This window comes from Lynx rufus, unplaced genomic scaffold (assembly GCF_022079265.1).
Source record: "Lynx rufus isolate CCGP_SWC_20201006 ecotype Redwood Valley unplaced genomic scaffold, mLynRuf1.p SCAF_2, whole genome shotgun sequence".
Lineage (NCBI taxonomy): Eukaryota > Metazoa > Chordata > Mammalia > Carnivora > Felidae > Lynx > Lynx rufus.
The window spans coordinates 117973160-117996038 of NW_025814834.1; the positions used below are offsets into that span (position 1 = coordinate 117973160).

General features: G+C 50.3%; 6 non-coding genes across 6 annotated transcripts; 3 read left to right on the forward strand and 3 right to left on the reverse strand.

The window, feature by feature from the left end:
* Positions 1-564: 564 nt before the first annotated feature.
* On the reverse strand, positions 565-638 carry TRNAN-GUU (transfer RNA asparagine (anticodon GUU)). The gene has a single exon. It is a non-coding gene; the product is annotated as a tRNA-Asn (tRNA).
* A 532-nt stretch (positions 639-1170) lies between these two features.
* Positions 1171-1242, forward strand: TRNAH-GUG (transfer RNA histidin (anticodon GUG)). The gene has a single exon. It is a non-coding gene; the product is annotated as a tRNA-His (tRNA).
* A 2123-nt stretch (positions 1243-3365) lies between these two features.
* On the forward strand, positions 3366-3437 carry TRNAE-UUC (transfer RNA glutamic acid (anticodon UUC)). The gene has a single exon. It is a non-coding gene; the product is annotated as a tRNA-Glu (tRNA).
* A 7743-nt stretch (positions 3438-11180) lies between these two features.
* Positions 11181-11251, reverse strand: TRNAG-CCC (transfer RNA glycine (anticodon CCC)). The gene has a single exon. It is a non-coding gene; the product is annotated as a tRNA-Gly (tRNA).
* A 3125-nt stretch (positions 11252-14376) lies between these two features.
* On the forward strand, positions 14377-14447 carry TRNAG-CCC (transfer RNA glycine (anticodon CCC)). The gene has a single exon. It is a non-coding gene; the product is annotated as a tRNA-Gly (tRNA).
* A 7749-nt stretch (positions 14448-22196) lies between these two features.
* On the reverse strand, positions 22197-22268 carry TRNAE-UUC (transfer RNA glutamic acid (anticodon UUC)). Its single transcript has one exon. It is a non-coding gene; the product is annotated as a tRNA-Glu (tRNA).
* Positions 22269-22879: the final 611 nt, after the last annotated feature.

Genomic DNA, 22879 nt, shown 5'->3' on the forward strand with positions numbered 1-22879 from the left:
ACATGCAAAGTGAAACGCGTGATAGCTGCAGCCTAAAGGTGGGCAGGGGAGTAATGGGAAGAGGCATGGGATCACTTGGAGGGAAGCTGGCAAGTTACAGATGTATATGTTATGAAGCCCCAAGCAGTAGCTGAAATAACAAAAGAAAGAGTGACAGCCGATAAGCCCACGGGGCGGGGAAGTCGGATCATACAAAAACCATGTAAACGCTATGTTATTAGAGCAATTGCTCTTCTAGGACTCTACCCTGTAGAAATGTTGGTACAAGTGACCAAAGATGTGTACAAGAATGAGGACTAAAGCAGTGTTTGTAACCATAAAATTCTAGAACCAACTTAATGTAAAGAATCTAAGGAAGGGGCTAAATAAATACTAGCACAAACAAAGGGTGGAAGAAACTGCATTGTTGGAAGGCATTCAGAGGGTTCTACTCTTTCGAGGACTTCTGGATTCCCAGCGACCGGTTCTCCTCCAGAGCTCTCCCGCTCTCATCCGTGAGGACCTTAGGTCCTCTGGCTGTGCGCGAGTGCCAAACGCTTTCTACGTTCTAGAAAAGAACTACCTCGTCCCTGGGTGGGCTCGAACCACCAACCTTTCGGTTAACAGCCGAACGCGCTAACCGATTGCGCCACAGAGACCTTCGGGAGAGGAGGCCCCGCCCACAGCCCGATAGAGAGCACGCAAGGCCCTCAACGCTAGGAGGAGCCACCCGCCTGCTGTCTGAGGCCAGCGGCGCCTGAGGGAAGCTGAACGCCGCTGGGCTCCCCGGACGGCTCTTCCCTTTTGTTCCGCCTTCACCCGGCCTTCGGCGGGGCCGCTGCGGCTCCCCTCGGCTGCGGTCGCTGTGGGGGAAGCTGGAGAGCCGGCGGGGTGGGGCGTGGTCCAAAGGGGCAAACGCCAAGAGAGAAGCGGGAAAAGAGAAGCGGGGGAGGCGTGGACGCGGACCACGAGACTTCCTAGGGCGCCTGTGCAGAGCCACCAGCCCAATCCGGGGACAAGGAGAATGGTTTTTGATGGTTTTTCTTCCTCGCGTGTCAGAATGGAGAAGAAGGGAAGGAGAATCCAAGGGCGGCCCGCAGTTGTCCGGGAACAAAGCAGCGCGGAAACTGGAATGACTTTGCGGCAAAAGTGCTCGAGCGCCGGCCGGGCTTGTCATCGGGCTGGTGGCGCGCCGTGATCGTATAGTGGTTAGTACTCTGCGTTGTGGCCGCAGCAACCTCGGTTCGAATCCGAGTCACGGCAGTATCTGGAGCACTCGCCGTTCCTCTCTTTTTACTTTGGGTTTCAACCTGCCCCGGCTGCGCCCCTTACCTGGGGGACAGAGAGGGCCCCGTGCTTTCCGCTGGCCACCCCGCGCCACCACGTCTTCACCCGAAGGGAAGGGAAGGAAAGGAAAACTCGCCACAGCACTAACCTGGCGACCTTCTCCGTTCCGTTGGACTCTGACCTCGAGTCAAATCAACTAAAGGGCTCATCTCCAGCGCCGCTCCAAAATGGCACAGTCCTCGATGCCCTCTACCTGTCCAGCAAGGAGCCTCATATGGTGGGCTCTAGTTGCTGCCAAACGGCGTCTCTGTGGCCCTCAAAATCTAAAGGGCCTGAAAGACCACACAAAAGGTTCCATCACCTAGGTGACACCTCCTCCATAGACCTGTTTGTCGGCTTGAACCTTGGCCCCTGCGAATCAATCTCTGCCTCCGCGGACTTTTTCCATTCTTGGCTCTCTATGATCCTCCTTAACCGTCTTCACGGTGAGCTCCCTCGTTAACTTGCGGTGCGCTCGCAAGGCTTTTAAATGCCTTCGGGCAGCCGCTTTCCACGCCAAAGGGTATTCATCGGGATACCACCTGGAGTTGTGGTCGTGCCACATCTTTGTCAAGAGTGGGGGTGTCCCTCTCTTTATCATGTTGCCGTGCTGCTGGGAGTAGTGCTATCTCAATGTGACTTTAGTATCCATTTCTCTGAGGGCTGAAAATATTGAGCACTCTTTTACGTGCTACGTCGGCCTTGTGTATCTTCTTTTCCCGAGGATCTGTTTCATGTCTTTTACCCATCTAAAACACTTGAGTTGTTTGATTTTTTCTTTTAATTAGCAGTTTGGGGGAGCTCCTCACACATTATAATGACAGGTTAGGGGGTTTGTATGCTTTCTCCCTTGCTTGCTTGCTTGCTTGCTTGCTTGTTTTGTCAGATGGGTTTTGTGAGCACCTTCTCCCTGTCTGTCGCTTGCTGTTTTCATCGTCTTCCTGGGGTCTTTGGATGAGAAGATATGGTTAATGTTGATGAAGTCTAGGTTATCATGTCTTTTCTTTTAGACGTATTTTCCCCCTGGGTCTTGTTTACTAAATCTTTGCCTACCACCTAGTCACAAAGTGTCCTCAAAAAGTGCTTTATACCTTTACCTTTTATGTTTTATGAGGCACCTCCAATTAACATTTGTGTGTACTGTGAGGTGGAAATGAAGCTGTTTCCCTCTCCCCCCCCCCCATATTGAACCTATTTCCTTTCTCCGTTGAACTGCTCTTCTTGAAAACGAATTCACCAGGTCAGCTGTGGGTCCATTTGTCTGTGTGTGTCTCCCGATGCCACTGGCACATTGCACGGTACTATAGGGGCTCAGAGTAAGTCTTCAAGTCCGGTAGCGTAAGCCACACCACCCACACAACCACCCGTTTTGTTCTTTTTCACACAGCGCAATACACTTGAGACGTGTAACAACTCATGTAACCAACACGCAGGTCCAGACATGCCGTCACTTCATCCCGCTCACTTCCGTGTGGGACACAGGATTCACCCCCCCCCCCCAGACGTAGCGGTTACCCCCCGGTGGTCAAAGATCCTCTGATGTACCCCACCCTCCGGGGAGAAGGAATCTCCAGTTGTCTGCGGGGCCGCTGAACAGGCCAAATGTCCGGTGGGCACGCTGCAGGGGGAGCAGGCTGTAGGGCGGGGCGGGACCCGGAATCCAGTCGTTCAGGGCCGCCGGGTCTTCCTTGAAAGCCGTCTCGGTCCGCGCGCCGCCTCCGTCGCTGCGTCCCTCGGAGTCCTTTGGGGGATGTTGAGGACCGCGGGGTCTCACGCCGGGCGGGGTCCGCCCCTCGCGCCTCCTCACGGCGACCTCGCATCCGCACGCGGCCGCCTCGCGAAGGCGAGACTCCCGGGCAGCTCTGGGGTGCGGCCCGGACCCGGCCACTTGTGGACCTGCCAGCCCTCGGCGTCTCCTGCGGGCTCTTGCTTTGGAGAGAGCGGGGAGGGAAGGACTCCTGGGAGGACGGATGAGCTCCCAGAAAGCCCGAGGCCTTCCAGAGCGCAGGGGGAAACTGTCACTCTGGTGGGAAGCAAGGAGAAGGAAGGGCTCCGTCGGTTCCCTGGTGGTCTAGTGGCTAGGATTCGGCGCTTTCACCGCCGCGGCCCGGGTTCGATTCCCGGTCAGGGAAGCGGGGCTTTTTTTTTTTTTTTTTTTTTGGCTTTTGGTTTTGTAGGTTGGTTGTTGGGCTTTGGTTTTTTGGTTTTTTTGGTGCCCCAATCTTCCTTTCATCCCCGGAGCTGTGCTGGCCGTCATCTGCGCTGCGCACCGCACCGACTCTTCCTTCACCTTCAGCGCTCCGGGGAAAGGACGCCAGGCCGCTCTACACGGCGCACTGTGCTTGCTGGGCTCCAAGTCAGCCGCCCCCAGGAGTGGCCTCAGAGGGCGACTAAGCATCTGGCTTGGGTTCACACTGTCGTGCAGAGGTTCAGATTCCTGTGGGGCCGCTCCAGGGACGCAGATCCGACCGAGTTCTGGAGGCCAAGCACGTCGCGGTGTTGCTGTGGACCCCTGGACACCGGCTGGTGGGCCGAGCCTCTCAGCTCAGTCCGCGCATAAAAGGCTTACTTGGCGTTTGGGAGAGGTGCCTGGACGCGATACCCTCCCGGCCTGAGAGGCAGGGGAGGGGAGCGGTGGGAGGGGAACGGGTCCTCCTGGAAGGCTGTCCCATTCGCAGACTAAGCGGTCTAGCGAGGTGATGTTAAGTGACCCAACAAAGGCAGCATGTCAAGTGCGCACAAAATGGAAAACTGTTGTCGCTGCCGTAAGCCGGGGTAGGAGTGAGCATCAACACCAGGATGTCAAAACGATGACGTCACAGTCAAATCCGTTTCTACAAGGGCTGTTGCATTTAACGCCCCCGTAGACTCTATACACCAGGCCCTGGGCACGTTTTCCTTTTTCCCTTCGATACCGGCTCCGAAGACCTGTTGGGGTACGTGCGATGTCCACTGTGAGGCACGAGGAGAGCGAGCGAGGGCAGGGGGAGTTGCTGCGGACCTGGACTGCAGAGGCGGCAGCGCAGGGGCCGCGGGTCGGTGGGTGTGGAGCCGCTGCTGAGAGACCGACCGCTTAAGGGGGTGGGGTGGGGGGCGGTTAGCGGGCAAGGGGTGGGAGCGGGGAGGTGGAGGGAGTCGCCTGAACTCTTTGGGGAGAGTGGTTTGGAAGAAGGGCGAGGGTTGGGGGGAGGGGGAGGGCGGTGACCCTGAGCGAACCAAGCGGGGACCGAAGTGTGCAGTGTGCTTGGCGAGCCCACGCTCACACCATAGGGGAGAATCGTGGCCCCGAAGGTGGTCTTCCCGGAGCCGAGGCTCGGCTGTGGCCCTCCCGTTGTCCTGGCGCCTGCGGTGCCCTCAAGCGCAGCGAACTCAGCTGCGCCCCGCCTGTTGGTGGGGGACCGCTTTCGGTGGCCTCTCCATGTTCTCCCCCTGCTCTCTTAGGTGGTAGGACTACTTCCCTTGCTCCCGTGCCGGCCCGCCGGAGACGCTGTCCTCGAAGCCGGAGAAAATTGTCCCGTGCCTCTTTCTACCCCTCTTTCTTTAGCACCGACATTGCGCGGGGTCCAGAGAGCCCTTCGGGAAACCTTGGGGCTCACGTCCTCCCTCCCTCCCTCCCCTCCCCCACAGGCCTATACAGGGGCAGGGGGTCCCAGAATCCCTTAACCCGGTAGGTGGGGTTTTTTTGTCTTTTGTTTTTGTTTTGTTTTGGTTTGGTTTTTTGACCCTGTGTACTTTGTGGCTCTTTCTCCGTAGCGTTGTCAAACCGAGGGCCAGAATTACCTTCTCTCCCTTTTGTTTGTACTCACACCCCGGGCTCATGCGCAGGGTGGCATCAAGTGACCGCTTTTTAAGAGACTGCCTGGACGAAACATGGATGGTGTGTTGGAGATGCAGAATATAACCTGGTGGGCAAGAGGCACCGCATGGTTCTCACAGGCTTCCCTTCTCTAGCGTGTCACTCCAAGAGGTGCGGGATTTTTAAATTCATCCCTGCCATCTGGGTGATGCTGAAGGCATAGTTTTCAAAGTCAGAAAATACAATCTATTTCATGTTGGTTTAAGAGGTGCTTTGTGTGTGTGTGTGTGTGTGTGTGTGTGTGTGTGTGTGTGTGTGTGTTTCTTTAAGCTCAGTTGGTACCTTTAAAAACATAGAGCCTAAAGGCAGATGGCAAGCTTGCAGGTGCCAGCACAAAAAGTGAAAATAGAGGCATCAAAGCTCCTTACGTTCCTAGGTGGATTGCCAAGATAGCTTCTTTTGTCTTCTGTTTGGGGACCTTGAGAGCGAGGAACACGGAAGACACAGATGCTTTCAGTCCCAGGCTCACTTGAGAAGTATTAGAGGAGGTCCCCACTACATTAAGGTGGGACCCTAAAGTCCTAAGCCCTTGGGGGTAGGAGTGATGCCATGTAGTCCTGCTGCATCACTCCTACCCCCGCAAGTCCCGGGGCTCTTTGGACAAGGAAGGCAGCCTTGGCTCTACAAGCAGTATAAGGAAAAGGAAAGTTTAAAAAGCCCATGAGAATGAATGAATGAATGAATGAGAGAGCAAGCAAGCAAGCAAGCAAGCAAGCGGCGGCTGGCTGGCTCACTGGGTAGGGCAGGTGACTCCTGATCCTCGGGGTTGTAAGTTACGGCCCCACAGAGGTTACTTGAAAATAAAATCTTTAAAAGTACAATAAAATAAGGGCATCTGGGTGGCTCGGTCAGTTGAGCGTCCGACTTTGGCTCAGGTCATGATCTCACAGTTTGTTGGTTCAAGCCTCATGTCTTTCTTTGCACTGACAGTGTGAGAGGCCTGGTTAGTATTCTCTCTGTCTCTGTCTCTGTCTCTGTCTCTGTCTCTGTCTCTCTCTCAAAAATGAATACACATTTAAAAACAAAATAAAATAGAATAAAATAAAAGGCCCATGAGGAAACTGTGGCCATGGGCCTGACCTCTAGTGGATTTAGCCTTGAGTACACATAGCCTGGGTAGTCTGGGAAGCCTTAGGACGCCAAGTTGGTGTGGTCTGTTCCCTAGCCAGTAACAAACCCCAAGGGCCTGCCACAGGGGAATATATTCAAAGGAGAACATACTCATCCGAGGGCTGTAGAGGGCTATAGAGGTACCCACCTTCCAATAACACTTCCAGAGAATCAGCTAGCATCTAGAACTCAGTTATAAGACATAAGAACAAAATCTCATGGATCTAGAATTTTAGAGATGCTTCTATCAATCCTCGTATCAAATCAGACATGAAGATGGAAATTAGGAAATATTCTGAGTCAAACAAAACTGAAAATACTGCATCTCCTGCACAAGGTGTGGTGAAACCAGTCTTCAGGGGACAATACACAGCCTTAAGTGTAAATCGAGACAGTTAGGGCTGATTGCCAATGAGCTAAATCTCCATCTCAAAGAGTTACAGAAAGAATAACAACAACAAGGGCAGGTAGGAGTAGAAATTATATACAAAAGCAGGACTTTGAAAATAAGAAACAAAGCTAAAAAATAAATACAAAGAAAAAAGAAAATTAGAAATAAATATACAAAAGAGAAAAGTCAATGGTTGGATCTTTGAAAAACACTACTCTGCTAAAACTGGGAGGAGGGAAGAAGGAAGTCACTACTACTGAACTGGTAGACTTAAGGAAACAATAAATGGATATTATAAACACATATATACCAACCAATTAAAAGACTTAAGGGAAATGTATGTCTTGTAGTAATGATTTGCGCGGAGGGTGGGGGGAGGACTAGTCCCACAACCTTAAAAAAATTTTTTTTTTTAGAATTCAAAAATCTTCCTGCAAAGAAAGCTGAAGGACCAAAAAAGTTCATTCGAAAAAATGACTCCAAAGCCCAGAAATTTTAAAAGCGTCAAAAGATGGCAGAATTCCCCCAACTTATTTTTATGAGTTTGGATTGAAACCAAAAACTTCCCAAAAGGCAACATGAAAAACAGAATTACAGGCCTGACTTATTGCTGAGTATACATAGCTACAAACATTCTTCAAAATATTGAATCTAGCTAGCTAGCTATCTAATGTTTATTTTTGAGAGAGAGAGAGAGAGAGAGAGAGAGAGAGAGAGAGAAAACACGGGTGGGGGGAGGGGCAGAGAGAGAGGGAGACACAGAAGGCACAGAGCCCGAGCAGGGCTGGAACCCACCAACCCTGAGATCATGAGCTGAGCTGAAGTCGGACGCTTAACCAACTGAGCCACCCTGGACTCCCTGATTCCAGATGTATATTTAAAAATATGACAAAAATTGGTCTTAATCTAGGAAAACAGTTGATAATCATTAGAAAATAAATTAAGGGGCACTTGGGTGGCTCAGTCGGTTAAGTGCCCCACTCTTGATTTCAGCTCAGGTCATGATCTCAGGGTTTGTAACATAGAACCCGAGTTGGTCTCTGTGCTCACAACTTGCAGTGCTGAGCCTGGTTGGGATTCTCTCTCTCCCTCTCTCTCTCTCTGCCCTTCCCCTGCTCCCATGTGTTCCTGTTCAACCGCTCTCTGTCTGTCTGTCTGTCTGTCTCTCTCTCTCTCACTCTCTCTCAAAATAAATAAACTTAAAAAGAAAATAAGTTAATTCATCATATTAGCAACTTAAAGGAGGAAAATCATAATCACTAAAACACAGAAAAGGTGTTTGAAGAAATTCATTATCAGTTTATGATTTTTAAAAACCTCTTAGCCTAACAGGAACAGAAGAGAACAGCCCTAATCTGCTTAAGGGTAGCTTCCAAACCAAAAACAAACAAAACACCTTCAGCACGCATTACAGTTGATGATAAAATACTGATCTGTCCTCCCCCACCCACCCCCCCCTTACCCGGTCAGGAACCATCAGAAAGCAGACGAATAGGCCACCTTGACCATTTCTCTTCACCACTGTCGTGGAGATCTTAGCCAGTGAGAAAAGGCAAGAAAAATGATGAGAAATGAAAAATGAAAAATGAATACTATCATTATTGGCATACATGAAATAAACTGCTGGAACTATAAAGAGAATTGAGTGTATTTTTGGTACATACACAAAATCAGAGAAAGGGGGCTATGATGAGGATTCAGAAAACGAAGGTATTGAAAACAGTATCAATGTTCAATGATCATAGCATATCATAATTCAATCCCAGGTACTGGGGTGGCGGGGGGGTGGGGGAATATGATCCCTACCTCCACCATAACCCAAATCATTTCAATGTGGACCGGACACCGAAATGTGAAATGAACTCACAAGTGATTCCAGTTGCTATTAACGTAGCAGCGTATTCCTGTGATCTCAAATCTCAAGGGTAAGCAAGGATTTAAGAAATAAGACAAAAAGATGAATTCTTAGTGACGAGGCTGATCAAGTGGACTACCTCAAGAATCTCTGCTCACCAAAGCACAGAATCAAGGGTAAAAAGTCAAGTCACAATTTGAGCGAATATACTTGGCAGCCAAAGAGATTTAATGACTGCTTGCAAAACAAGAGGAAAAAGATCGACCTATAGAAAAGTCACCACGGTGGGGGGTGGGGGGAAACCTTATAGGAGAAAATTCAAGTGGCTAACAAACGTGTAACGGTGCTCCAATTCATAACCAGTAAGGGCTTTACAAAGGAAACCCCAATGAGAGAACATTACAGACAGGCAAATAACACCACTACTAATTAAATGGGGGTAGGGGACTAGGGAGAAGGTTCTGACCTGGTAAAGCATGGGAGTAAAGGGCTAATACTATTTTACTTCTTCATCTGTGTGCGGGTTACACAGGTGTGTGCATTACAATCAGTTGTTATGCTGTACACGCAGATTCTGTGCATTTTATGTATCTTACAATTTTTCAACACCCCTCCTCACACACACCCTGATGAATCCTATGAACAGAGAGAAGGTGGTTGAGATTCCAAGATTTTGTTTCACGAAGAAAGGTGAAACCACATGCCTCCAAGGACATCCCTATGCAGACCAGATCCATGAAGTTGAGTTTTGGGTTGATGTGAAGTCAAAGAGTACTCTCCCAGAACCAACCGTGATGGAAAATAATCTGTGAAGGCTAAATGCCTTTGGTTGTGTCATTTGAACACTGAAAAGGCTGTAGGCGGGAGCCATAACCTTTCAGATCTCTCCTCTGCTGTCTCATTGCTTAATTCACAACCCACAGCTCCTTTTTTCTCCTCTCCTTTAAGCTCTCCAAAATATTCTCTTGCAGTCCTGCCCTTGTGGGGGTCTCCTCCCCCCCCCCCGCGCCTTTCCTATATCTTCTTCATTGAAGATGGAGGCAAGAAGAGGGGGAGGAGGAGGAGACCGCCTGAAAACGGAACAAGTTTCTCACAGGCCCGGGAGAGGGTAAGGCAGGGAGGCAAAGACATGTGTTTTGTTTGTTTGTTTGCTTCCTTCCCAGCTAACAGTCAAGGGGAATTTTGAGGGGTTGTTACAGGCTTTAACATCTTTACTCCATCCAGCAGGTAAGTCATCAGTTTCCTTTATGTAAATCAGAACTCCTCCTCCCTCCCCAGGCCCCACCCTTAGACCCTCATTCCTGTTGACAGAGAAAATTGTGTGTCACAGCTCAGAATTTATTCGTTAAAATTTCAGATTTCCAAGAATCTAAAAATAAATTAATGACTAAAACGACTTCGATGGTTCCAACACAGTATGGCCATCGTTCTGCCCTCAGAAGTAGAAAGACAGCCTCAGAATAACAAAACTCTTGAAATTGAATAAATCAAGTTTAGTTTTAATAACGGAAAGGGCGGGGGGCGCCTGGGTGGCGCAGTCGGTTAAGCGTCCGACTTCAGCCAGGTCACGATCTCGCGGTCCGTGAGTTCGAGCCCTGCGTCGGGCTCTGGCCTGATGGCTCAGAGCCTGGAGCCTGTTTCCGATCCTGTGTCTCCCTCTCTCTCTGCCCCTCGCCCGTTCATGCTCTGTCTCTCTCTGTCCCAAAAATAAATAAACGTTGAAAAAAAAATAAAACGGAAAGGGCGGGGGGAACTCCTCCCCCCCAAATCTTCGATTTTAAGCTACTGTTAGAGGAATCCGCCAGAGATTTTTCGGATGAAAATTAATCACCCGCAGTCTCCAACGCAGTCACGCACTTAGTACCCTCAAATGGGAATCCTTTCGAAGGAGCGTCCAAGAGGTAGAAAACAAACCCGGATCAACAGTTCCCAGAGTCTTCAGTTCTTTTTCCCTTATTAAAAGTCTACTTTTCGGGCTAACACCTGTTGGGGCGCACTGCCAGGCACGCGGCATCCTCGCCGGAACGGCCACGCGCCCGCGGGACGCGCGCAGGCGGCGGCGGCTGATGACCTGAACCTACGCGTTTACAGCAGCTCCACGCGGGTCCACGCGGGTTCCTCCCTACCAGCCTCCACCTTTATTCAGGCTCAAGGGTGTCTGCAGGGCCCCGCGACTGCTGTCCTCCCGAGACACTTTGGTGTCTCGATCCTCGCTCTGCACTGAGACGTGGCCCGGCGGCCAACCCAAGGCCCAGCACGGGCATCGGTGACCTGGTGGCTCTTTGGGTTCCGCGGCTCCCCCAGGGCGAGGCTGAAGGTAACTGTGGTCTTAGATCCAAAGAGTCTAAACCGCAGACCCCGCGGTGTCACCTGCGGGGGGCGGGGGGCGGGGGGCGGGGGGCAGAAAGGTACCAACCCGGGAGCGAGCTGGTCGCCGCGCGGCACGCCAAATGCACTTACGCATTTAGGCACAACCCCAGTGTAGGTCGACTGCTTAGTCAAGCTTTCTGCTCAGAAGCCACCCTGCGGAGTTTGGTTCTCATTTTCCTACTCCTGGAAGCCAGAATCACGAGATGCTCGGACTTGCCTTGTGCAACAGGTAAAGCAAAGAGGAGGCGCCTCCTGAAACGAGGGGGCGCGGCCAAAAGGAAAGCAGGGCAGGATGCATTGGCCGGGAATCGAACCCGGGTCTCCCGCGTGGGAGGCGAGAATTCTACCACTGAACCACCAATGCTTCGCTCCGGGCCAGGTGCGTGATGGGTCTGTGGAAACAACCTCCAGAGCGACTCCCAGCTAGGGCCCCGGGCGATTTCAAAGGTTCCAGAACAGGTTTACGCGGTCGTCTTTGCAGCACGGAGCTAAGTCACCCACAGGCACTCGAAGCAAAGGCTTCAGAAGGAGACTTCCATCCAACACAATTTCAAAATAAACTGTTTCGTCGGCTCACACCACGACTCTGAGAAAGGCTCTTCCCGACTGGCCAACAGACCCCGGCAGGAAAACGCCGGAAAGTCATCCAGACCCCTTGATGATGACCCTGAACCTTCCACCGTCAACCTCCAACATGTCACCCTAGACAGTCTGAGAAAGTAATGTGACTTGCCAGCTTAGGCAAGTAAAATTCTAACTCGGGGAAGAAATAAGAAGCAGAAGTCGACTGGCAGTAGGAGGAAAGGGCGGGAATCTGAACGCTTTTCTGAAAGCTCTGTCCTGTGAAAGCAACTTTCTGCTTCTGTACTATGTTGGGAGCACTTCTGTCCTGTTTACCTGGATGCTTTCATTTTGTGGCTTCCCATTCCTAGGCTTTTGTTCTATGCTGGGGGCGCTTCCACCCTGTTTACCTAATCTTGGCTGCTTTCACCCTAAACCTTTTAACCCAGTGATGCAAGCTCAGGGAATTGCTAAACTTATACCCCACAAGTATGTCCATGTGTGTATTTGTGAAGGAGAGGAGAGAGAAAGTTTCCCAATTTGCTTCTCTCTCTCTCATTGTCTAACATCCTTAGAATATAGAGTATACTAGGACACCATGATACCCCTTGATCTTTTGTTCACATACACAACTTAGGTTTCCCATGAATATGAATCATTTTCTTATGAAAAATGTCAAAATCTGGGCGCCTGGGTGGCTCAGTCAGTTAAGTGTCTGACTCTTGGTTTCAGGTCATGATCTCACGGGTTGTGAGTTTGAGCCTGGCATCAGGATCTGTGCTGACAGTGTAGAGCCTGCTTGGGATTCTCTCTCTCTGCCCCTACCCCGGTCATGATCTCTCTCAAAATAAATAAACTTAAAAAGTTTTTAAAAATGTCAAAATAAAAGTGGACATATCACACACTCAATTCAGATACTCAGGAAAGTATTTCCAAAAAAAAAAAAAAAAAGCCTTCTGAATGGAGACCTGTAGAATGAAATGAATTGGAAGAACAAAGAGGGCATTGTGGGAAACCATTCCCTTGGGGAGGGAAGCCAGCACCTGGAGGTGAGATCCTTCCTGACCTGTCAAGCACTTCACTGTTGCCAGTCCTGAGAATCAGCAAGAGATATTTAGATGATGAGGATGGGCAGAGGTAGAGTACATGTCATATAGGTATCAAGACACTATAGTGAAGGAATCTGAGGACATGGGTGGCTTTAGGTTACAGATATGCCCAGATTTAGGCTGTGGAAGGGTCACTCATGATGCAGTGTGGCAAATGGATGGGAGTAAACTAGACTGGCTCTAAGGTCGCTGGATCTGGTTGTATTAAATGAGGAAGGAGCTGATGGATGGAAGGGTGCACTCATAAAGTGGCAGTAAGCCAGCAGTGAACCCAGTAGTTAGGGACTATCTACTGATGATACTCGACATGCATTTGCATGCCAAGAGGGTGAGAGAGTACATCCCAAGAGGGCAGCAAGATCTGGTTTGGGCAACAGAATGGGTGGTGGTGGGAGTACATGTTTGTGAGGGCAGGAACTGATTTGGCTGTTGTTTTGATGATTGACTAAAACACTCAAGATAATGCACTGCTACATTTTGGGACACACTGTGCCTGGGTCTGATCTTAGAGGTACAGAGGGTGGTGTGTGATGCTGACAGGGAACTCCCTGGTGCCTTGAGTTTTAGCACTTGTGACTCTGAGATGCATAGGAGGCAGTGACTTGTAAATCAGAAGGTGCAGGTCTGTAGTTTCAAAAGAGATGTGGGGATAAACATACCCCTGGTTGATGCAGTCGGTAATTGAAAGTGTGTTGGCCAGAGCCGGTGTGTGTCCCGGATGTTGGGCAAAGGGCAGAGGGAGCCAAAGCTCTTCAAGGTCAAGGTGATGGTCCTTTTCCTTATTGAGCTCAAGTTTATGACTCTGCCTCCACCTAGCTTGCCTTCTTCTAGCAAGAGACCTGTCATGGCACCTCTGTGGCTCCTGTCCTTCAAAAAGTCATAATGATTCCTAGTCCGAAGGGTGGGGGAGCTCTCCAGTTCCTAGCTTCAGTTTAATTTCCCCAGGGAAAACTGGGGAAGGAACTCTCCTATCTTTCAAGATCATCAAAGGACCAACATGTTAACATTTCAACCATCGATATTTTTTCTAAAAATTAGCCTGCTCCTTATAAAGCCAGTACACCAAGACCTGTTCTTCATATACATCTCACAGTCACCAATGCTACAGCTCGGTGCAACAGGGGGTCCAATTCAGATTAGAATCTCCAAAACAATCATCAGCCACAAGCTCAATATGAACCTTTTCGTAATTATGATATATCTCATATCCATTAAATGCTTTGAACACCGTAAAAGACAGCAGAGTGTTATTGTTATAATGATTACAAGACTGACTCATTTATTCCTGTAAAAAAAGACAAAAACAAAAAACAAAAACAAAGCCCTAACTCACTTGACCAAAATGCGTTTCTTCATTAGTTCGGTTCAGATTCCCGCCCTTTCCTCCTACTGCCAGTCGACTTCTGCTTCTTATTTCTTCCCCGAGTTAGAATTTTACTTGCCTAAGCTGGCAAGTCACATTACTTTCTCAGACTGTCTAGGGTGACATGTTGGAGGTTGACGGTGGAAGGTTCAGGGTCATCATCAAGGGGTCTGGATGACTTTCCGGCGTTTTCCTGCCGGGGTCTGTTGGCCAGTCGGGAAGAGCCTTTCTCAGAGTCGTGGTGTGAGCCGACGAAACAGTTTATTTTGAAATTGTGTTGGATGGAAGTCTCCTTCTGAAGCCTTTGCTTCGAGTGCCTGTGGGTGACTTAGCTCCGTGCTGCAAAGACGACCGCGTAAACCTGTTCTGGAACCTTTGAAATCGCCCGGGGCCCTAGCTGGGAGTCGCTCTGGAGGTTGTTTCCACAGACCCATCACGCACCTGGCCCGGAGCGAAGCATTGGTGGTTCAGTGGTAGAATTCTCGCCTCCCACGCGGGAGACCCGGGTTCGATTCCCGGCCAATGCATCCTGCCCTGCTTTCCTTTTGGCCGCGCCCCCTCGTTTCAGGAGGCGCCTCCTCTTTGCTTTACCTGTTGCACAAGGCAAGTCCGAGCATCTCGTGATTCTGGCTTCCAGGAGTAGGAAAATGAGAACCAAACTCCGCAGGGTGGCTTCTGAGCAGAAAGCTTGACTAAGCAGTCGACCTACACTGGGGTTGTGCCTAAATGCGTAAGTGCATTTGGCGTGCCGCGCGGCGACCAGCTCGCTCCCGGGTTGGTACCTTTCTGCCCCCCGCCCCCCGCCCCCCGCCCCCCGCAGGTGACACCGCGGGGTCTGCGGTTTAGACTCTTTGGATCTAAGACCACAGTTACCTTCAGCCTCGCCCTGGGGGAGCCGCGGAACCCAAAGAGCCACCAGGTCACCGATGCCCGTGCTGGGCCTTGGGTTGGCCGCCGGGCCACGTCTCAGTGCAGAGCGAGGATCGAGACACCAAAGTGTCTCGGGAGGACAGCAGTCGCGGGGCCCTGCAGACACCCTTGAGCCTGAATAAAGGTGGAGGCTGGTAGGGAGGAACCCGCGTGGACCCGCGTGGAGCTGCTGTAAACGCGTAGGTTCAGGTCATCAGCCGCCGCCGCCTGCGCGCGTCCCGCGGGCGCGTGGCCGTTCCGGCGAGGATGCCGCGTGCCTGGCAGTGCGCCCCAACAGGTGTTAGCCCGAAAAGTAGACTTTTAATAAGGGAAAAAGAACTGAAGACTCTGGGAACTGTTGATCCGGGTTTGTTTTCTACCTCTTGGACGCTCCTTCGAAAGGATTCCCATTTGAGGGTACTAAGTGCGTGACTGCGTTGGAGACTGCGGGTGATTAATTTTCATCCGAAAAATCTCTGGCGGATTCCTCTAACAGTAGCTTAAAATCGAAGATTTGGGGGGGAGGAGTTCCCCCCGCCCTTTCCGTTTTATTTTTTTTTCAACGTTTATTTATTTTTGGGACAGAGAGAGACAGAGCATGAACGGGCGAGGGGCAGAGAGAGAGGGAGACACAGGATCGGAAACAGGCTCCAGGCTCTGAGCCATCAGGCCAGAGCCCGACGCAGGGCTCGAACTCACGGACCGCGAGATCGTGACCTGGCTGAAGTCGGACGCTTAACCGACTGCGCCACCCAGGCGCCCCCCGCCCTTTCCGTTATTAAAACTAAACTTGATTTATTCAATTTCAAGAGTTTTGTTATTCTGAGGCTGTCTTTCTACTTCTGAGGGCAGAACGATGGCCATACTGTGTTGGAACCATCGAAGTCGTTTTAGTCATTAATTTATTTTTAGATTCTTGGAAATCTGAAATTTTAACGAATAAATTCTGAGCTGTGACACACAATTTTCTCTGTCAACAGGAATGAGGGTCTAAGGGTGGGGCCCTGGGGAGGGAGGAGGAGTTCTGATTTACATAAAGGAAACTGATGACTTACCTGCTGGATGGAGTAAAGATGTTAAAGCCTGTAACAACCCCTCAAAATTCCCCTTGACTGTTAGCTGGGAAGGAAGCAAACAAACAAACAAAACACATGTCTTTGCCTCCCTGCCTTACCCTCTCCCGGGCCTGTGAGAAACTTGTTCCGTTTTCAGGCGGTCTCCTCCTCCTCCCCCTCTTCTTGCCTCCATCTTCAATGAAGAAGATATAGGAAAGGCGCGGGGGGGGGGGGAGGAGACCCCCACAAGGGCAGGACTGCAAGAGAATATTTTGGAGAGCTTAAAGGAGAGGAGAAAAAAGGAGCTGTGGGTTGTGAATTAAGCAATGAGACAGCAGAGGAGAGATCTGAAAGGTTATGGCTCCCGCCTACAGCCTTTTCAGAGTGTTCAAATGACACAACCAAAGGCATTTAGCCTTCACAGATTATTTTCCATCACGGTTGGTTCTGGGAGAGTACTCTTTGACTTCACATCAACCCAAAACTCAACTTCATGGATCTGGTCTGCATAGGGATGTCCTTGGAGGCATGTGGTTTCACCTTTCTTCGTGAAACAAAATCTTGGAATCTCAACCACCTTCTCTCTGTTCATAGGATTCATCAGGGTGTGTGTGAGGAGGGGTGTTGAAAAATTGTAAGATACATAAAATGCACAGAATCTGCGTGTACAGCATAACAACTGATTGTAATGCACACACCTGTGTAACCCGCACACAGATGAAGAAGTAAAATAGTATTAGCCCTTTACTCCCATGCTTTACCAGGTCAGAACCTTCTCCCTAGTCCCCTACCCCCATTTAATTAGTAGTGGTGTTATTTGCCTGTCTGTAATGTTCTCTCATTGGGGTTTCCTTTGTAAAGCCCTTACTGGTTATGAATTGGAGCACCGTTACACGTTTGTTAGCCACTTGAATTTTCTCCTATAAGGTTTCCCCCCACCCCCCACCGTGGTGACTTTTCTATAGGTCGATCTTTTTCCTCTTGTTTTGCAAGCAGTCATTAAATCTCTTTGGCTGCCAAGTATATTCGCTCAAATTGTGACTTGACTTTTTACCCTTGATTCTGTGCTTTGGTGAGCAGAGATTCTTGAGGTAGTCCACTTGATCAGCCTCGTCACTAAGAATTCATCTTTTTGTCTTATTTCTTAAATCCTTGCTTACCCTTGAGATTTGAGATCACAGGAATACGCTGCTACGTTAATAGCAACTGGAATCACTTGTGAGTTCATTTCACATTTCGGTGTCCGGTCCACATTGAAATGATTTGGGTTATGGTGGAGGTAGGGATCATATTCCCCCACCCCCCCGCCACCCCAGTACCTGGGATTGAATTATGATATGCTATGATCATTGAACATTGATACTGTTTTCAATACCTTCGTTTTCTGAATCCTCATCATAGCCCCCTTTCTCTGATTTTGTGTATGTACCAAAAATACACTCAATTCTCTTTATAGTTCCAGCAGTTTATTTCATGTATGCCAATAATGATAGTATTCATTTTTCATTTTTCATTTCTCATCATTTTTCTTGCCTTTTCTCACTGGCTAAGATCTCCACGACAGTGGTGAAGAGAAATGGTCAAGGTGGCCTATTCGTCTGCTTTCTGATGGTTCCTGACCGGGTAAGGGGGGGGTGGGTGGGGGAGGACAGATCAGTATTTTATCATCAACTGTAATGCGTGCTGAAGGTGTTTTGTTTGTTTTTGGTTTGGAAGCTACCCTTAAGCAGATTAGGGCTGTTCTCTTCTGTTCCTGTTAGGCTAAGAGGTTTTTAAAAATCATAAACTGATAATGAATTTCTTCAAACACCTTTTCTGTGTTTTAGTGATTATGATTTTCCTCCTTTAAGTTGCTAATATGATGAATTAACTTATTTTCTTTTTAAGTTTATTTATTTTGAGAGAGAGTGAGAGAGAGAGAGACAGACAGACAGACAGACAGAGAGCGGTTGAACAGGAACACATGGGAGCAGGGGAAGGGCAGAGAGAGAGAGAGGGAGAGAGAGAATCCCAACCAGGCTCAGCACTGCAAGTTGTGAGCACAGAGACCAACTCGGGTTCTATGTTACAAACCCTGAGATCATGACCTGAGCTGAAATCAAGAGTGGGGCACTTAACCGACTGAGCCACCCAAGTGCCCCTTAATTTATTTTCTAATGATTATCAACTGTTTTCCTAGATTAAGACCAATTTTTGTCATATTTTTAAATATACATCTGGAATCAGGGAGTCCAGGGTGGCTCAGTTGGTTAAGCGTCCGACTTCAGCTCAGCTCATGATCTCAGGGTTGGTGGGTTCCAGCCCTGCTCGGGCTCTGTGCCTTCTGTGTCTCCCTCTCTCTCTGCCCCTCCCCCCACCCGTGTTTTCTCTCTCTCTCTCTCTCTCTCTCTCTCTCTCTCTCTCTCAAAAATAAACATTAGATAGCTAGCTAGCTAGATTCAATATTTTGAAGAATGTTTGTAGCTATGTATACTCAGCAATAAGTCAGGCCTGTAATTCTGTTTTTCATGTTGCCTTTTGGGAAGTTTTTGGTTTCAATCCAAACTCATAAAAATAAGTTGGGGGAATTCTGCCATCTTTTGACGCTTTTAAAATTTCTGGGCTTTGGAGTCATTTTTTCGAATGAACTTTTTTGGTCCTTCAGCTTTCTTTGCAGGAAGATTTTTGAATTCTAAAAAAAAAAATTTTTTTAAGGTTGTGGGACTAGTCCTCCCCCCACCCTCCGCGCAAATCATTACTACAAGACATACATTTCCCTTAAGTCTTTTAATTGGTTGGTATATATGTGTTTATAATATCCATTTATTGTTTCCTTAAGTCTACCAGTTCAGTAGTAGTGACTTCCTTCTTCCCTCCTCCCAGTTTTAGCAGAGTAGTGTTTTTCAAAGATCCAACCATTGACTTTTCTCTTTTGTATATTTATTTCTAATTTTCTTTTTTCTTTGTATTTATTTTTTAGCTTTGTTTCTTATTTTCAAAGTCCTGCTTTTGTATATAATTTCTACTCCTACCTGCCCTTGTTGTTGTTATTCTTTCTGTAACTCTTTGAGATGGAGATTTAGCTCATTGGCAATCAGCCCTAACTGTCTCGATTTACACTTAAGGCTGTGTATTGTCCCCTGAAGACTGGTTTCACCACACCTTGTGCAGGAGATGCAGTATTTTCAGTTTTGTTTGACTCAGAATATTTCCTAATTTCCATCTTCATGTCTGATTTGATACGAGGATTGATAGAAGCATCTCTAAAATTCTAGATCCATGAGATTTTGTTCTTATGTCTTATAACTGAGTTCTAGATGCTAGCTGATTCTCTGGAAGTGTTATTGGAAGGTGGGTACCTCTATAGCCCTCTACAGCCCTCGGATGAGTATGTTCTCCTTTGAATATATTCCCCTGTGGCAGGCCCTTGGGGTTTGTTACTGGCTAGGGAACAGACCACACCAACTTGGCGTCCTAAGGCTTCCCAGACTACCCAGGCTATGTGTACTCAAGGCTAAATCCACTAGAGGTCAGGCCCATGGCCACAGTTTCCTCATGGGCCTTTTATTTTATTCTATTTTATTTTGTTTTTAAATGTGTATTCATTTTTGAGAGAGAGACAGAGACAGAGACAGAGACAGAGACAGAGACAGAGAGAATACTAACCAGGCCTCTCACACTGTCAGTGCAAAGAAAGACATGAGGCTTGAACCAACAAACTGTGAGATCATGACCTGAGCCAAAGTCGGACGCTCAACTGACCGAGCCACCCAGATGCCCTTATTTTATTGTACTTTTAAAGATTTTATTTTCAAGTAACCTCTGTGGGGCCGTAACTTACAACCCCGAGGATCAGGAGTCACCTGCCCTACCCAGTGAGCCAGCCAGCCGCCGCTTGCTTGCTTGCTTGCTTGCTTGCTCTCTCATTCATTCATTCATTCATTCTCATGGGCTTTTTAAACTTTCCTTTTCCTTATACTGCTTGTAGAGCCAAGGCTGCCTTCCTTGTCCAAAGAGCCCCGGGACTTGCGGGGGTAGGAGTGATGCAGCAGGACTACATGGCATCACTCCTACCCCCAAGGGCTTAGGACTTTAGGGTCCCACCTTAATGTAGTGGGGACCTCCTCTAATACTTCTCAAGTGAGCCTGGGACTGAAAGCATCTGTGTCTTCCGTGTTCCTCGCTCTCAAGGTCCCCAAACAGAAGACAAAAGAAGCTATCTTGGCAATCCACCTAGGAACGTAAGGAGCTTTGATGCCTCTATTTTCACTTTTTGTGCTGGCACCTGCAAGCTTGCCATCTGCCTTTAGGCTCTATGTTTTTAAAGGTACCAACTGAGCTTAAAGAAACACACACACACACACACACACACACACACACACACACACACACACAAAGCACCTCTTAAACCAACATGAAATAGATTGTATTTTCTGACTTTGAAAACTATGCCTTCAGCATCACCCAGATGGCAGGGATGAATTTAAAAATCCCGCACCTCTTGGAGTGACACGCTAGAGAAGGGAAGCCTGTGAGAACCATGCGGTGCCTCTTGCCCACCAGGTTATATTCTGCATCTCCAACACACCATCCATGTTTCGTCCAGGCAGTCTCTTAAAAAGCGGTCACTTGATGCCACCCTGCGCATGAGCCCGGGGTGTGAGTACAAACAAAAGGGAGAGAAGGTAATTCTGGCCCTCGGTTTGACAACGCTACGGAGAAAGAGCCACAAAGTACACAGGGTCAAAAAACCAAACCAAAACAAAACAAAAACAAAAGACAAAAAAACCCCACCTACCGGGTTAAGGGATTCTGGGACCCCCTGCCCCTGTATAGGCCTGTGGGGGAGGGGAGGGAGGGAGGGAGGACGTGAGCCCCAAGGTTTCCCGAAGGGCTCTCTGGACCCCGCGCAATGTCGGTGCTAAAGAAAGAGGGGTAGAAAGAGGCACGGGACAATTTTCTCCGGCTTCGAGGACAGCGTCTCCGGCGGGCCGGCACGGGAGCAAGGGAAGTAGTCCTACCACCTAAGAGAGCAGGGGGAGAACATGGAGAGGCCACCGAAAGCGGTCCCCCACCAACAGGCGGGGCGCAGCTGAGTTCGCTGCGCTTGAGGGCACCGCAGGCGCCAGGACAACGGGAGGGCCACAGCCGAGCCTCGGCTCCGGGAAGACCACCTTCGGGGCCACGATTCTCCCCTATGGTGTGAGCGTGGGCTCGCCAAGCACACTGCACACTTCGGTCCCCGCTTGGTTCGCTCAGGGTCACCGCCCTCCCCCTCCCCCCAACCCTCGCCCTTCTTCCAAACCACTCTCCCCAAAGAGTTCAGGCGACTCCCTCCACCTCCCCGCTCCCACCCCTTGCCCGCTAACCGCCCCCCACCCCACCCCCTTAAGCGGTCGGTCTCTCAGCAGCGGCTCCACACCCACCGACCCGCGGCCCCTGCGCTGCCGCCTCTGCAGTCCAGGTCCGCAGCAACTCCCCCTGCCCTCGCTCGCTCTCCTCGTGCCTCACAGTGGACATCGCACGTACCCCAACAGGTCTTCGGAGCCGGTATCGAAGGGAAAAAGGAAAACGTGCCCAGGGCCTGGTGTATAGAGTCTACGGGGGCGTTAAATGCAACAGCCCTTGTAGAAACGGATTTGACTGTGACGTCATCGTTTTGACATCCTGGTGTTGATGCTCACTCCTACCCCGGCTTACGGCAGCGACAACAGTTTTCCATTTTGTGCGCACTTGACATGCTGCCTTTGTTGGGTCACTTAACATCACCTCGCTAGACCGCTTAGTCTGCGAATGGGACAGCCTTCCAGGAGGACCCGTTCCCCTCCCACCGCTCCCCTCCCCTGCCTCTCAGGCCGGGAGGGTATCGCGTCCAGGCACCTCTCCCAAACGCCAAGTAAGCCTTTTATGCGCGGACTGAGCTGAGAGGCTCGGCCCACCAGCCGGTGTCCAGGGGTCCACAGCAACACCGCGACGTGCTTGGCCTCCAGAACTCGGTCGGATCTGCGTCCCTGGAGCGGCCCCACAGGAATCTGAACCTCTGCACGACAGTGTGAACCCAAGCCAGATGCTTAGTCGCCCTCTGAGGCCACTCCTGGGGGCGGCTGACTTGGAGCCCAGCAAGCACAGTGCGCCGTGTAGAGCGGCCTGGCGTCCTTTCCCCGGAGCGCTGAAGGTGAAGGAAGAGTCGGTGCGGTGCGCAGCGCAGATGACGGCCAGCACAGCTCCGGGGATGAAAGGAAGATTGGGGCACCAAAAAAACCAAAAAACCAAAGCCCAACAACCAACCTACAAAACCAAAAGCCAAAAAAAAAAAAAAAAAAAAAGCCCCGCTTCCCTGACCGGGAATCGAACCCGGGCCGCGGCGGTGAAAGCGCCGAATCCTAGCCACTAGACCACCAGGGAACCGACGGAGCCCTTCCTTCTCCTTGCTTCCCACCAGAGTGACAGTTTCCCCCTGCGCTCTGGAAGGCCTCGGGCTTTCTGGGAGCTCATCCGTCCTCCCAGGAGTCCTTCCCTCCCCGCTCTCTCCAAAGCAAGAGCCCGCAGGAGACGCCGAGGGCTGGCAGGTCCACAAGTGGCCGGGTCCGGGCCGCACCCCAGAGCTGCCCGGGAGTCTCGCCTTCGCGAGGCGGCCGCGTGCGGATGCGAGGTCGCCGTGAGGAGGCGCGAGGGGCGGACCCCGCCCGGCGTGAGACCCCGCGGTCCTCAACATCCCCCAAAGGACTCCGAGGGACGCAGCGACGGAGGCGGCGCGCGGACCGAGACGGCTTTCAAGGAAGACCCGGCGGCCCTGAACGACTGGATTCCGGGTCCCGCCCCGCCCTACAGCCTGCTCCCCCTGCAGCGTGCCCACCGGACATTTGGCCTGTTCAGCGGCCCCGCAGACAACTGGAGATTCCTTCTCCCCGGAGGGTGGGGTACATCAGAGGATCTTTGACCACCGGGGGGTAACCGCTACGTCTGGGGGGGGGGGGTGAATCCTGTGTCCCACACGGAAGTGAGCGGGATGAAGT